The following is a 15,704-nucleotide window of genomic DNA, read 5'->3' as shown; positions in this document are numbered from 1 at the left end:
GAAATGTGGAACCATTGGCAGATTTTATGTGGAGAAGTGATATGCTTTTTTAAAGCAGTGGACTTTAAGAGGATCATTCTAACTGCTGTGTTAAGACCAGATGGTAGGAAAAAAAAAGACCAGAGGGTAGGGCAGTAAGAGTGAAATCGGTGGGGGTGAGGGGGTGGGGGGGGACCTGGGGGAGGTTACCATAGTCATCTGGGAGAGCAACAACAGTGACTGAATGGTAATTGTGTTGGAAGTATGTTTGTGACATAAATTGTGGTGATGGTTTCACAAGTGTACATTTACTTATCCCAATTCATTATGTTGTATACATTAAATATGTACAACTTTTGTATGTCAATTACACTCAGTGGAGTGTTTTAAAAAAGAATTAACCAGATTCTGCCTATAGTTCGATTTCAGACAAGTTATTTTTAAAATGTCTACTAGATATCCAAGCAGGAATCATCAAGTAGGCAATTGAAGTTCAGGGGAAATGTTCATACTGGAGATATAATTAGGGATTCATTATTACGTAGATTAGACTTCCCTGAGGCTTAGATGGTAAAGCGTCTGCCTACAATGCAGGAGACCCAGGTTCAATCCCTGGGTCAGAAAGATCCCCTGGAGAAGGAAATGGCAACCCACTCCAGTATGGTTGCCTGGGAAATCCTATGCATGGAGGAGCCTGATGGGATATAGTCCATGGGTTGCAAAAAGTCGGACACGACTGAGCAACTTCACTTTCCACTCACATAATGTAGATAGTGTTCAGAACTGCAACTTAGTGTTCAGAACTCCAACTTGAAATTATATCAGCAAGGGGAGAAATGAAGAGAGGAAAAGAAGTCTGAGGACTGATCCTTCCAGTATGCCAATGTTAAAAAGGCAAAGGAGAAGAGGAACCAGCAGCAAGGGAGATTGAGAAGTGATGACCTGCAAAAATGAAAATCTCAGGACTGTGATGTCCCAAAAACAAATGCAGAAAGGATTTTCATGAGACAGAAGAGATCAGCTGTATCAAATATGCTGACATTTCAAATAAGATTAAGACAGTTAGCCATTGGATATAGCAACATGGCAAACAAAAGTGACTGGTGGGGTAGTTTTGATTTGTTAGTTTGTTGACTGGTTCATTTATATAGACTAGAAAAATCATGCATGAATGATGAGCCAGATTTACTCAGGGGGTGTTTAGGCTCAACTGAAACTACTCATGATTGGAAGTTGTCTGTATGTTTAGAAAATCCTGACATTCAGCAATGTACTCTGAAGCTGACAGTGTATTCAATAGTCCTGTAAGTGGTCTGCATTTTATATCTCATGTATTAAATAAAATGCGTGAAAGTAAACTCAGCCATGACAAGTTAAGCATTATATTACTAGAAGACTGAAAAAAGAGTCACTTAAGAGTATTTTTATTTAAACTTTGTTGGAAGTGTTTCCTGTTTTGCCTTTATCAGTAAAAAGTTGGAAGCAATCCAGGTTCATCAACAGGTGTATGTGTGTGTGTGTGTATCTATATAGATATAGATAAACTGATAGATATAGATATACAGTAAAATATTAAAGAGAAATGAAGTTCTTATATGTGCTGCAGTGTGGATGAGCCTTGAAAACATCAGGCTAAGTGAAATAATCCAAACACAAAATGACACATATTGTATGATTTTACTTATATGAAATAACAAGAATAGGCAAATTCAAAGAGACAGAAAGTAGATTAGAGATTATGAGGGCTCAGGAGAAGGAGAGAAGGCAGTTATTGCTTAATGGTTAGAGTTTCTGTTTGGGGTGATGAAATAGTTTTGGAAATAGATGGCTACAGCAGTGGTAGTTGCACAAGATGATGAATGAACTTAATGCCACTGAATTGTACACTTTATCTATTGAAGTCCAGAAATGAATTAGTAGTTTTTTTTGAAAAAGTGGCCCAAAACACATTCTAATAGGTGATCCAGTTTAAGAATCAATCAAATTTCATATGTGAAAAACTCCAGTTAGCAAATATCCCTCAAAATCTCCTTCCATCAGGGTGAAATCAGAACCTCTCAGGATGTGAGCCAGAGATGTGAATCAGCTTCCTGAAGGTTATCCGAGGACTGTCCATGACTTTTCAGTTTGTCTTCCAACTTCAAGTGCATAGTTTTATCATAGGGGTCACCTTGGCATTTGAAGTCCTTACATTCATCCTTGATGCTGTATGTAAAAAGATTCATTAAAGGAATGTGATATACTCTGGGAACTATCTATCTTGTGGTTTTTTCATATCACCACCTCATCCTTTTCTTCTTAAAAAATATCCTGGCTATTGTGGATAAACAGAGTTTTTTTTTAATAGCTTAAAGGAAATAACAGTAAAAGTGTCAACCCTTGATAAATTCAATGTTATTAAAAGCCCACCAGGAAAAGTGATTTCCTCATTGCATAAGAGTATTCTGTCTCTTATAATTGATAACTTTAAACATTGAATCTATTTATGTAGAAGCACCAGAAACTTCACTGTGCATCACTCTTACTGTGGATATCATTAATCATGTAATGAGACAACTTGGGAGTTCAACCTGTAGAACAATTTAGCTCTGAGGCTGAGGACCAAGTCAGTCTTCCATTTGATATAAGCAGAAAGTCTTTAGGGACCACATAGTAAATGCCAATTTGATTGGATCCAGGATGTAATACATTTTCCCTTAACAAAAATGTTGCTTCATAAAGAATCAACCTTTTAAATTCAACAATGTCCAGTCTTATTACACTTTTTTTTCTCAAACGTATGTAATTTATGGGTTTCAGTCCAAATAGTTATTCCAAAATCACTGTGTCAGGAAAAAAATAAGCACTAGCATAGAAACAAATGCTTCATGTATTTGTTTCATTCTGAATAATATAATCGATAATAATGGGCATAACAACTTTATGAATCATTTTGTGGCCTTACAATTAGGAAATTAAATGGAAAACAAATGAACTTCTTTGGGACTTAGTCTATCTGATGCATCTAATTACAGAGTGCACTATTTGCTACATAAAGGTGGAATACGATATATTAACATATAATTTTCATAACTGGCTATTGGAAATAATTTTCTAGAAATTAATAATATAGAAAATGAAATGTGATATTCTTATTTGAGAAAACAGAAGTGTCTAAATATTTAAAAAAATACTATGGACTGTGATGTAGACCATGAAATACATTATTGAGTAAAATGAGCAGTGATCATAACGAGAAGGGTTGGATTCTCAATCCTCTTTTAAAGAAATGATGAGAACTAAGGTAGTGTCCTCCTTAAAAGCACCTCCAGCTGGTTCCCTGTGTGTTGTGGGATGCGGACTGTATTACTCAGTTGGGGCAAGTCTAACTTCAAGTTAGGAAAAAATAGATTGAGTAAGATGCATGTTAGAGTGGGCATTATCAGTCTTCTACTTTTTCTGGTCCTAATCAGGACAAGAAACTCAAATTTTGAGATTTCTAATAATATCTATCTCTTTCCCAAATGCAACACTGCATCAGATAATATTGTCCTGGTCCTTCTCTATTTGCATTAGAGAATTGGAGAGGTAGAATGACACAGAGGATCTTATTTCTTTTCTGAAAAGACTGCACAAACAGTGCAATTTAGAACTAGAATATGTGTGACTGCAATTTGGCTTGTTTGTTTAAAATATTACCCCTTTACTCTGTAAGCCTTCATTTGGGTTTTAAAATAACAACTTGGAAAAAGACTTACAGGAAGTAGAAACACTTAAGTAAGATAAATCTATATAACATCCTTTTATTTTTAGTAAAGACTTCTTTGTGTATAAAGCTGAAAATGTGTCTAGGTTTTTCACGGATACATAATATCACAACAAAAGACTCCTCAATATCACAGAACAATATTTGAAGCCTTTATTGGTCTTCTTTCATTTGTTTTATTGGGTTTATTTTCTATTTAGGTTGGGAATTGACGTCATTAAGTATATCTGGATTTTCCAGGGTAAATAAATATTTATTATGAACTTATAGGGAAACAAATTTCACTTCATCTGAATAGTTACTATATCTACTGGAGAATTTCACTGAACATTGCTCTAACAGAAGGTGTTTAGCAAGAAGATATTTGTCTTTGAGGAAAATATTAGGGAAAATATTCTGTACTGCTATCTCTACTATATATGCAAGTTTAAAGGCTGATCATAAGCATGAGATAAAATTTTCTCCAACTTCAGTAATATGGAGTCTTCCTACTCATTATTCCAGGTTATAAGTCATTATAATGTCAGATTTTAGTTCCCATACTAATAATGATGATAATAGTATTTAATATATGTCAGGCTTTTTTCAAAACATTTTTCATGTATTCTACCAATTAAGACTTACCATTCCAGCCACATTTCACATAAAGTACCTTGAATCTTAAAAGGCTGTGTACTTGGTCGAAATCACATTGCTAGGAAATGGCAGACCAGATCCTCTCTCTTAAATATGGAATTACGTGCTAGTGTGCTGGTCACTTAATTTCTGTGGGTCTCCATTTCTTCATCTGTAAAATAGACCAAAATTGCCTTTTATTCTAAAATGTCACAATTCTGGGATTTGGGAAAGCCCTCCAAAATTATGCAGAACCAACAACTTAGCTTGATCCTTGGAAGAAAAGGTATGACAAACCTAGACAAACTATTAAAAAGCAGAGACATTATTTTGCTGACGAAGGTCTTTATAATCAAGGCTATGGTTTTTCCAGTAGTCATGTATGGATGTGAGAGGAGGACTATAAAGAAGGCTGAGCACTGAAGAATTCCCATGCTTTTCAACTGTGGTGTTGGAGAAGACTCTTGAGGGTCCCTTGGACTGCAAGGAGATAAACCTTCAATCCTAAAGGAAATCAGTCCTGAATAGTCATTGGAAGGACTGATGCTGAAGCTGAAGCTCCAATACTTGGGCCACCTGATAAGAAGAGCTGACTCATTAGAAAAGACCCTGATGCTGGGAAAGATTGAAGGCAGGAGGAGAAGTGACAACAGAGGATGAGATGGTTGGATGGCATCACTGACTCGATGGACATGAATTTGAGCAAGTTCTGGGAGTTGGTGATGGACAGGGAAGCCTGGCGTGCTGCAGTCCATGGGGTCGCAAACAGTTGGACACGACTGAGCGACTGGAAACAACAACAACAGCTTAGTTTGATTTACATATGACTGATAAGACAGTTGGTTTGATTTACTGATCACTCTGGATTTTTATCAGTGCTTTTTGCAATACCTTCTATTCTAAGCATCTCAAAGTCCTGTTACTTTTGTGGTTAAATTCCCATTAAAAAGTTTTGGTAAAGAATTCTGCTCTCCTGACTTACATTTATTTTCATTTTTTCTATCTTTAATGAATTGTCAGGGCCCAGTGAGGAAACAGGCTGAAGAAGTGGACTTTCTAGTTGTGTTTAGACCCCAAGCTTTCTCCTTTCAGCAGGTGCTCTACCTCTCAGTTCAGAACTTAAATTCCCCATCCTCTCCACAATCCCTCCATTTGATCTAAATATTCCTTACTCTGGTGGTTTGAAGAAATGGATTCAGACCTCACTTGATTAATTACTATAAAAAGTGTTTGATTCATGTCAATGTATGGCAAAAACCACTACAGTATTGTAAAGTAATTAGCCTTCAACTAATAAAAATAAATGAAAAAAAAAAACAGTGTGGAGATTCCTTAAAAACCTGGAAATAGAACTGCCATACCCAGCAATCCCACTCCTGGGCATACGCACTGAGGAAACCAGATCTGAAAGAGACACGTGTACCCCAATGTTCATCGCAGCACTGTTTATAATAGCCAGGACATGGAAGCAACCTAGATGCCCATCAGCAGACTAATGAATAAGGAAGCTGTGGTATATACACACTATGGAATATTACTCAGCCATTAAAAAGAATACACTTGAATCAGTTCTAATGAGATGGATGAAACTGGAGCCCATTATACAGAGTGAAGTAAGCCAGAAAGATAAAGACCAATACAGTATACTAACGCATATATATGGAATTTAAAAAGATGGTAACGATAACCCAATATGCAAAACAGAAAAAGAGACACAGATGTACAGAACAGACTTTTAGACTCTGTGGGAGAAGGTGAGGGTGGGATGTTCTGAGAGAACAGCATTGAAACAAGTATACTATCAAGGGTGAAACAGATCACCAGCCCAGGTTGGATGCATGAGACAAGTGCTCAGGGCTGGTGCACTGGGAAGACCCAGAGGGATGAGATGGGGAGGGAGGTGGGAGGGGGGATCGGGATGGGGAACACATGTAAATCCATGGCTGAGTCATGTCAACATATGGCAAAAAACACTACAATATTGTAAAGTAGTTAGTCTCCAACTAATAAAAATAAATGGAAAAAAAATGAAAAAGAAAAAAAAGTGTTAATGCATGCGTGCGTGTTCAGTCGATTGCTCAGTCGTGCCCAACTCTTGAGGAGCACCAAAAACAGATGTCAACGCAAAGCAATAATCAGGAATAAGTGAGGATCAGAAGTTAGAATTAAACAGGGCTGATATTCTGTAATAACCTATAAGGAAAAAATCTGAAAAAGAATATTATATATTACACAACATATATATTATACATGTGATATATATATATGAATCATTTTGCTGTACACCTGAAACTAACACAACATTGTAAATCAACTGTATTTCAATAAAAAGCCAATCAACCAAACAAAACAGTAAAAATTTGAATCAGTTCTAATGAGATGGATGAAACTGGAGCCCATTATACAGAGTGAAGTAAGCCAGAAAGATAAAGACCAATACAGTATACTAACGCATATATATGGAATTTAGAAAGATGGTAACGATAACCCTATATGCAAAACAGAAAAAGAGACACAGATGTACAGAACAGACTTTTGGACTCTGTGGGAGAAGGCGAGGGTGGGATGTTCTGAGAGAACAGCATTGAAACATGTATATTATCAAGGGTGAAACAGATCACCAGCCCAGGTTGGATGCCTGAGACAAGTGCTCGGGGCTGGTGCACTGGGAAGACCCAGAGGGATAGGGTGGAGAGGGAGGTGGGAGGGGGGATCGGGATGGGGAATACATGTAAATCCATGGCTGATTCATGTCAATGTATGGCAAAAACCACTACAAAGTAATTAGCCTCTAACTAATAAAAATAAATGGGGAAAAAAAAAAGAAAAGAAAAAAAATTAAGCAAGGCTGGGGCAGCTAAGCTTCGTTTAAACTCCCTTGTTGCAAAACAATTTTAAGACATCCATTATGAATACATTGCTCATTTCATACAGCATTTTCTAACATTGCTTTGCTATATGTCTTATTTGCATGCATCTTCTCTCACTACTTGGAATATATATAAACAGTTTATGAGCAAACACAAAAGAGATCAGCCAGTATTGTCTATTGAGCTACTATGTGTTACATACTTTGCCATTTATTCTAATTTAATTTGCCACACAGTCTTGTGAGGACAGCAGTAGTGGACCTATTTGCCAGGTGAGAAAACTTTGGCTCACAGAAGTCACAGAAAAGCAGAACTTAAATTAGAACATTGGAAAAGACCCTGATGCTGGGAAAGATTGAAGGCAGGAGGAGAAGGGGACAACAGAGGATGAGATGGTTGGTTGGCATCACCGACTCGATGGACATGAGTCTGAGCAAGTTCTAGGAGTTGGTGATGGACAGGGAAGCCTGGCGTGCTGCAGTCCATGGGGTCGCAAAGAGTTGGACACAGCTGAGTGACTGAACTGACTGAATTGAAATCTGAAGATGGTCTTTTAAAAATATTTATATTTATTATAATACTACAGTGCCCAGTAACTTTTCCACTGGGTCATGATATATATATTTCTATATATAAGCCTTTTGGTGTTTACAAAGATCCTAGGCCTGTAGCAAAATTGTAAATCTAACATTAACATTCACAATAACTTAGACATTATAGTCCAATACCTTCCTATAGAAATAGGGAGTCTGAGTAACTTGATCAAAATGGGTATTTATTTAACAAACACTTGTGGATGACAGAAAAACCTAAAGTAAAAACAGAATTTACTTTATCTTCACTGAGACCAGAATTCATGAAACATCACAACTCAGATATAAGTCTGTTGGGGGCACCTTAGATGAAAGAAATCCTTGCAAGTTACTGAATACAAGGATCATTTTAGATCAAGTTGTGAAATAAATGGGTTTTAAAACTTTATTCCCATTCATTTTAACCACCAGTCAGACAGCTTTCATTAAAGCAGAAATGGTACACAAATGAAATTAAATGTGTGAAAAATTTGTCAACGTCTAGAAAGCAAAAACAATATTAAACACAGCATAGTTTATAGGGCGTTTGAGAAATCCCTGAGGCACAAAACAAGTAATGTTAGTAAATAGTAATAGTAAAAAATAATAGACCTTGTAGACCTCATTTAATGTTGGTCTCTCATCCAGAAAAATAAGTACCATATCATCAGTCTTTGCTTCACTCTCTGTGCTAAAGAAGACATATTTTCCAGGTGTGACTGGTTTGTTTGTGTGCTTGTCTTTTGTTTTGGCTTTTAAGTTGCAGACACTCTTGGAAATGTCATAGTTCAACTATAATTTTCAATCCGGCCATTTCCACAAGTGGACAAAACGGAATAAAGCCAGGCAGTTAAGACTGCCAACAGCATCTGTGTGCTCTCCTCCAGAGTAGCTATGTATTAGCAGACCTCAAAGTTAGACTCGGAGTGAAGTCTGAGGTCTTGAAACTTCATTTTTCTCATTAAGGAAGGAGAAAAGTCCATGCTTTTTATTGGAAGGCACTTAAAAGCACACTGGCACAAGTTTGTGTGAAATTTTCTCTTATAAAAATTCATGAGCAGAACTGCAGCTAGTTTGTGTAAAATATTAGTTGATAAAAGGTAAATTGAGACACCTAGGCACAGATCTATGGATTATAGAGATCTGGGAACCCTTGTTTTTCTACCGGAAGTAAAATGCCTCTCATAGTACTATTGTGAGAAGAATGCACTAAGGATGTCCCTGAATTAGCAAGAGGGTGTGACTGGGACCACAGGACTCTAGTGTAATGGACCTGCTTTGCCTGGGGGTTTTTAGCCTTCTTTTTGGAAGTGTGCTCATAAAATAAAAACATCCTGTACTGAATCTAAAATAAATAAAGACATTTTTAGAATGGAACACTCTTCCTGACTTCCTTTCCAACTTTCCTGCCTGTCTAAAAGAGAAATATTTTTATTTGTGGATGGCATACAACTATGATTAATTGCTCCTAACCAGGAAAATAGAACAGCAATTCTATGGCTCTCAGACTTTACAAAACTGGTCTTGTTCAAAATGTCAGAGGAAGCTTGGAAAATGTCTCAGTATAACCCATGGTCCTGGCAGCAACAATTTTCCAACATAAATCTCAGTAGGAAATATGACTTTCTGTTCTGTTTCTTTTACTACTCAGGTAGCTTGTTGCCAGGACTAGCAGAATTCTCCTGAGCAGTCACTCCAGCATGGCCATGAAAATCATGTTTCTACTTCCCAATTTTGTCTGTATGAAGATGGAAAACCAGGTAACTGATGCTACCAATTCCCACTTTGACTTGGGTCCCACCTGTTTTTATTCCCTGTTTTCTTGACCAGAGAAAGCATAGTGGACAAAAACTGGAAACATGATGAAAGTCCAGAATTAGAAATTAGATTTCCTCAACTAAATTATCACGTGATATAAGCACAGGGCAGACTAGGGCCCAACTTAGATAAATGAGTGAGTCTTTTCTATCTATAATTGGTCTGTCTATATGAATTTTTAGCAATAAAGAAACTCAGTCTTGGGACAGATGTAATTCACAGATTCCACTCATAATATACCTTGTATAATGGGGTTCAGAAGTCAAATTCTCCTGTTGAATTCTCTCAGCTGCCAGTGCAGATGGTGTTTACCCCAAATTCACTTACCCCCAGGATCACCATAATTAATACTTAGGGAAGAAAGAAAGCCTTGCTGCTTGGCTCAGATTAACACTTCCAATTTAGAGGTCTTTTCTGTGCAGGATTTATGTTTCTTCCTAGTATATTCCTGGCAGTTTGGATGAAGTAAGAGTTCCCCCATGAAGCCTTTCTCTAATGCCAGTTCCCAGCCAGTTTTAACATCTAACTTGGTCCACAGAGACCCAGGTCTGATTTGTGAATTTGCAAATGTGCCTCTTCTGTGAGCCCAACAGCTTCTCATTGTTGGCTGTTACTCTGCTGACTTCTTTGTCCCCCACCACCTCTGTACTTGGTGGTGCCTCCTTTATCAATTCATGGAGTTTCTCATTCAATTATTACATAGCCATATTACAGGCAGTGACATTATTTTAACTTATTTGTTGGTGAAAATGACATAATTAGGACTCTTCTAGTGCTCTATTTTTATTGAAAAGGGACTGATCTGCTAAAATAAAATTGTTTAAAATCTGTCTTTTTAAATTCTTAAACCCTTTTGCTTTACTGTAAGAACCTCAATCCTCCAATGATTTGTTCAGATTAAGTTAACTCTTCTTTTGTGTCTGAGTCGTCCAAGTGGGGCTTTCAACTGTTTTCATTGTGCAAACCCTTGTAATGATATTTCACAATAAGTGGTTGTGTCTACTGGAGTTAGGAGTGAAGAACAGGTCAGTAGGATATCTTGAGAAAGTTATGGAGAATAAAGAACTTTCTGATTTGTCTGGCTGAGGATGGAGGTTACATTAATTTAAGGAGCAGAGTCTCTGCACTGTATTTTCATCTTCCCAGGTTTTAAAGTAGGCAGGGCTCCCCAAAGAGAACCATGAGTTCTAATACATACAGACTTTCAAACTTTTTTCTCCTTTTGAAAGCTGGGGCTGAGGCTCTGGCTTCAGATTGCCTGGTGTGAATTCTGGTTTTGCCTTTTCCTAGCTATAGGCCCATGGCCAAGTTACTTAACCTCTCTTATCCTCAAGTTGCTCCATTTCTGAAATTGGGATGATTATAGTCTCTAAGTCATAGGGTTGTTTTGAGAATTAATGAGAAATGAGATGAGATCATCTTCATCACTGCACCATAGCAAGTTCTCAGTAAATGTATCTGATTGTTGTACATTTCTTCACATAGGAGGTTGTGAATTTCCCTACTAGGGTCACTGAATAAGTTTGAGAAGCACTAACTTGGAGCTATCAGTATCTAAAGAGAAACAAATGACCCACGAATTATAAGAAATAACCAAATAAAGATTTTACAGCAATCTAATAATAGGATATTTTATAATAAGCTTTTCTGTGACCTCCCAGAGTGAATGGAAGTTAAAATTTCCCTCATCATCAGCAATGAATAATATGTTCATAATCTCTAATTTATTTTCCATGGCTTCTCCATTTAAGTTTGACCTGGTAGATCAACATTAATTATTTTAAGAGTAATTAGCTAATCAAATTCATTTAATTTTTTTTCTTAATACCCTTACAGAGGAACTTAATCAAAGGTCCAGAGTTCAAATCTGCTTGCTAGGATCAAGCTAATTAGAGTAGGAAAATGCCTTAGACTCTTTTCTTTACTAGTGACAGACTTGCTGCTAAGTCTCTTCAATATAAATACAGACACATACATATATATATACAGATATATATACACACATACACATACATACATATGTATATGATGTGAATGTTAATGCCAGGTTTAATCTTGGGGTAGAGATAGCTTTTCCAATAAAATGTGAATTAGAATCATGCAAGTGAAGTTCTGTGCAATGGAAAGGGACAAAAATCAAAGTAAAAAAGTAATAATAACAATAAAACTCAACAAGCTGAATCCCCCACTAAAGCTATATAGCTTTAGTGGTTTCATTTATTCAACACTTGTTTCCTGAATGCCAACTCTGTGCCAGGCATTATGCTAGAGTTTTGGAATAAAAATGAAAAGGGTTTATTCACAAACATCTGTGTAAGAGATTTCCCAGGTAATTTGCCCAAGGTCATGCCTGATGAGCAAGGCTAGAACTTGAGCATGAGTTCTCTGTCTCTAAAGTCTAATGTTTTCCCCACAACACCAAGTTGCAGGTACTGTTGGTACCCAGTCATGCTCCTCTCAGATCCCTTCCCTAATTGTGTGTGCTCATCTGCTGGCCTCTGCATGTTACGCCATTAAATGCTTATACCTTCGACCTTGAAAGGATTGCTCCTGGACACTGATGTTTCCTTGCCTGAACAGAGTCAGATATGTCTTGGAGTCCCCATGCCTCACTCCCCCACCACCACACAATGCCAGAATGACACAGAGCCAATGACTGACTGGTGTGAGAATTTAAAAGCTCAGTTCCTTTGCCTCAAGATAGAGCAAACTCTGAGGTTTAACTTATGCTCCAGAGCTCTCCATAGGATCAGGCTGAGACCTCACCGAAACTGTATCTTTGCTTGGCTTCTCCTTTTCTATGATGCTGCCTCCACTTTCTTACTGGTTTTACCCTGGACATAGTTCTTTAATAAATCACTACCACACGCATATTTTCTTTCAGGGTCTGCTTCTTAGAGACATGACTTGAGACATCTGAGTTATGATATAAGTTATATATATATATATATATATATATACATATATATATATATATATAATACTTCATTTAATTGTGCTTTACTTTGTTGCATTTCACAGATATTGTGTTGTGTTTTTTTAACAAATTGAACTATATTTTACAACTCTGCATCAAGCAAATCTATCAGGCCCTTTTCTAATGGCACTTGCTCACTTTGTATCTCTGTGTGACACTTTGGTAAGTTTTGTAGTATTTCAACTTCTTCATTACTACATTCGTTATGGTAATCAGTGATCAGTGAACTCTGATGTTACTATTGTAATTGTTTTGGTGTTCTTTAGCAATAAGTTATTTTTAATTAAGGTATGTAACATTTTTTTGACATATTCTATTGCACACTTAATAAACTATAGTATAATGTAAATATAACTTTTTATAAGCACTGAAAAACCCTAAAATTGTGATTTACTTTATTGCTATATCCATGTTACTGTGGTGGTCTGGAACTGAACCTACAATGTATCCAAGGTATGACTGTATTTGGAAAACAGCATTTTCCTTTGAAAGATGAGTGTTATTTAGCCAGGCGGTTTGTGTATATTACATACAGCATGTACCAGGACATTTTATGACACAAAATAATCATAAACTGTTTAAACAACAGGATATACAGATAGTATCCACATTTTGACATTATATCTTAATCTCAGTAACCAAGAGAAAGTAATTTAATGTTTTAATTTACTTTTCTCAATAGGGCAGATTTCCAATAATTGTCAAGTCTTACAGAACTGAACACATTAATACAACTTGATTAGAAATTCACTTGTTAACATTAAAAAAATTTCTATTTCAACTTTTTAACAATGTATAGCATGACCATTGTTAATGTTAAGTATTTGATATGCTATTAAAACATCACATCAAACAGTACAGTTCAGAATTTTACCCATTTAAAAATATCTTTGTTTTAAAATGAGGCATAGCATAGATTCAAATACTAGAAAAAAAAGAAAGCATTAAAATTCTAGATGTCATTAATTCCACTTAGTCTATGAATAATCTCTTCCTTTAAACACAAAACTTGTAAGAAACAGAGAGATTAAATCTGTTTTATGCTAATAATACAGCATATGAGAGTGGATAAAACAAATGAAGGTGAAGTGAAAGTGAAAGTTGCTCAGTTGTGTCCAACTCTTGGCGACCCCATGGACTATACAGTCCATGGAATTCTCCAGGCCAGAATACTGGAGTGGGTAGCCTTTCTCTTCTCCAGGGGATCTTCCCAACCCAGGAGTCGAACCCAGGTCTCCCACATTGCAGGTGGGTTCTTTACCAGCTGAGCCACAAAGGAAATGAAGGCATAAAAGGAGGATTCTGTCTTACTGTCATATGCCAATCTCAGAAAAGGAATGTAAATAAAATAAATCTAAACAGCTTTAAAATAATTCCATAGCAAGATGGATTAAGTGATACGACCATTTTTATTTAAAGACAGCATAGCAACAAAATCATAAGCTCTTAAAGAGCAAATGAAAAATCCCACTGGAACTTGGGTCGGAGCCTTTGAGCCATTGGACCTCAGGATAGGTTATCATGTTTCGCATATGCTTCATAATACACTACTGAGTATTTCATCACTGTAATCAGTAAAGCATTATGGACTGACTTTGGAGATCAAGACATTGAAATGCAGAGGTAAGTTTCTAAAAGGCAGAAAGTTATGATATTGCAGTACTCAATCTTTTAATTTATTTGTTTCTCACATTTCTCATGACCTCTGGAAAGAATGGCCTACAAATTCTCACGGGCAATACCTAACACTAATTAGGTATCTCAGCACTCTTTTCCTTCGTGAATATAAATGAAGACAAATATGCATGTAAGTTTCAATTATAGAGGTAGCCATCTATTTTAATTTTTAAATAAAAGAAAAGTGTCAGATCTATATACAGACCACTTATAGAGTCTAGAAATAGAGACACAAAATAGAATGTCATCATGGGCATCTTCAACTTGCAAGTAGCAATAAAATAATATCTATTTTTCAAAATTTAAGGATACTCTTAAGGTTGATATGAAGCATTCTTTAGGATGGATTATTAATTAATAGAAAAAGTAAATAGCAAAACAATATGTATGTTATTATCACATTTATGTAATTTACATTAATTTGATTTATGTAAATTAAATACACAATTATATCCATACGAAGTTAATTTAAAATAAGGTTATATGGTGGTGCTGATAACAGGATTGAAAAAGCAAGACAGAATTTTGTTTAAGCGGATTGTTTGAAATGTGTGCAGTGAGGACACAGTCATAGAGCATCACTTCAGTACTTTCTGATCAGTGACAGATCATTTGCAAAACACTTCAGCACCTTCCTACCCTCCAGGCTCTGTACCTCTTAAACGACAATTCCTAAGGTTCTGTCCTGCTTATCTATTTCAGTTATTTACCCACTGCTCAGAAGTCAGGGGGCAACTGGGTCTGGCTCACATTATCCTAGTGGGCCCATGCTGGCTCTCAGAACTCCTCCAGTACATGATTATATGAAATGACACAGTGTTCCTGACCCAGGGGTCAAACCCAGGTCTCCCACATTGCAGGCAGATTCTTTACTGTCTGAGCCAGCAGGGAAGCATGATTATATGAAGTGATACAGTGTTTCCAGTGGGACTGGCAACACCACTTAGCAATGTGTCTATATATTGTGTCTCAAAGGTCCGTCTGGTCAAGGCTATGGTTTTTCCAGTGGTCATGTATGGATGTGAGAGTTGGACTGCGAAGAAAGCTGAGCACCGAAAAATTGATGCTTTTGAACTGTGGTGTTGCAGAAGACTCTTGAGAGTCCCTTGGACTGCAAGGAGATCCAACCAGTCCATCCTGAAGGAGAAAAGTCCTGGGTGTTCATTGGAAGGACTGATGTTGAGGCTGAAACTCCAATACTTTGGCCACCTCATGCGGAGTTGACTCGTTGGAAAAGACCCTGATGCTGGGAGGGATTGGGGGCGGGAGGAGAAGGGGACGACAGAGGATGAGATGGCTGGATGGCATCACTGACTCGATGGGCATTGAGTTTGAGTAAACTCCGGGAGTTGGTGATGGACAGGGAGGCCTGGCGTGCTGCGATTCATGGGGTGGCAAAGAGTCGGACACGACTGAGTGACTGAACTGTGTTGGACTGATAGGAAGAGAAA

This window comes from Odocoileus virginianus, unplaced genomic scaffold, assembly GCF_023699985.2.
Source record: "Odocoileus virginianus isolate 20LAN1187 ecotype Illinois unplaced genomic scaffold, Ovbor_1.2 Unplaced_Scaffold_10, whole genome shotgun sequence".
Classification (NCBI taxonomy): domain Eukaryota; kingdom Metazoa; phylum Chordata; class Mammalia; order Artiodactyla; family Cervidae; genus Odocoileus; species Odocoileus virginianus.
Note: the sequence above shows the minus strand (reverse complement) of the source record.